Genomic DNA, 1790 nt, shown 5'->3' with positions numbered 1-1790 from the left:
GAGGGAGGGAGGGAGGGAGGAAGGAAACAGAAATGACAATCGAGTTAGTTTCCAGGTGTGGTTGAAATGAATCACGAACTGGTAGTTTAACAGTAGGAATTGACTGGCTCACAATTCTGGAATCTTGAAGTTCAAAGTCAAGTTGTTCGGAGGACCATCCTTTCTCGGCCGAGTCTATAAATCAGAGGATCCTTGCTTGCGGTTCTGGCTTAAAATACATGTGCTGTGGTGTCAAGTTGACAAGGGTGGACCTCATTGTCACATGACTAGACTGATAGCTCTCCAGATGTAGTAAAGCTCATCTCTGGCTTTGCCTGTAAAAGCGTTTTCAGAGACAATTAGTTTACGAGATAGTGAATGGATTGTTACCTTGAGGGATGTGTGAAGGTATTTGGGAGGCTTATCCGAGGAAGTAGATCACTGGGGCACACTCTAGGCTATCCCTTGCCTTGGCCCCTTCCATAATCCGTGTTCTGGGTGCCATGACGTGGGTTGCTCTGACCCATCCTCCCTCCTGACGACCACGGACTGACACCACAGAAACCTTGACCCGAAATCAGTCTCTCCACTCTTCAAGTTATTTGTATCAGGTATTTGGTCACAGTGACAGTAAGTGTGACTGTTGGAGCTTGTATTCCAGCCCCAGGTGGCCCTTGACTTGCAGTAGGAGCACTCATTGTTTCCCCCTCTGCCAGGGAATATTCAGCGCTTGAATTTCTGGAATTAGAAAAGACTTTAAAGCAAACAGTGAATAAGCCTGTTGCAGCCTTCCTGGCTTGTGAGGCTGTGGGACATGGGAGCAAATGACATCAGTCTGACTGCTGTGGAGGCAAGAAAACTGAGTGCTGTCACCTCCCGTCCATCCTTAAGGCAAAGGCTGCAGAAGCGAGGCAGTCTAAGAGAAGGTAGTCCCTAATGGACTGGCTCAGCGGCGTCATTAGGAACACTTGGTTATCTCCATCTGAAGTCCCCCCCAAAATCCAGGAACTGGAGGACCATAGAGGAGGTCAGGTGCTGTTATCAGCTGATGCCAAATAAAGGACATATACAGCCGGGCGGTGGTGGCGCACGCCTTTAATCCCAGCACTCGGGAGGCAGAGGCAGGCGGATCTCTGTGAGTTCGAGACCAGCCTGGTCTACAAGAGCTAGTTCCAGGACAGGCTCCAAAGCCACAGAGAAACCCTGTCTCAAAAAACCAAAAAAAAAAAAAAAAAAAGGACATATAATCTCCTATAATTGAGATCTTTAATCATAACAATGTAGATTATATGATTATATGGTTTCAGAGGGAAAAATATCCCTCAATGGAGTAAAAATGTTTCTTATAGAGAAAAACAATTTATTCATTAAATATGTGAAGTGTGTGTGCATTGTGTGAATGTATAGATATGTAGATATCTATGACATTAAAATTTAGTGGAGGAGGAATTATCTATCTATCTATCTATATATATTTTTCCTGTCACCTTTTACACACAAAAGCTGTTACTACTTATTACCTCTGGAATTAAGAGACAGAATAGGCAAAATTTTTGATTTGCAAACCTTGTTCATTTTATCATATTTATATAATATCTATATACTAATATAATAAGCATAAATCGATTTTGTTGGATTCAAAGAATCAGCAAAACATGCATCCATTAGTCTTGAAGACATATGCATTAAAGTTAGATACATCGAGGAACTTGGGGCTTCAAAATCAAATCTATGGATCCATTTGTGGTTAGAAAAATCAATGAAGAGTTTCCTAGTTGAAGGTAAAAATTTAGTAAAGGAAGCGACAAACC

This window comes from Microtus ochrogaster, chromosome 4 (assembly GCF_000317375.1).
Source record: "Microtus ochrogaster isolate Prairie Vole_2 chromosome 4, MicOch1.0, whole genome shotgun sequence".
Lineage (NCBI taxonomy): Eukaryota > Metazoa > Chordata > Mammalia > Rodentia > Cricetidae > Microtus > Microtus ochrogaster.
Note: the sequence above shows the minus strand (reverse complement) of the source record.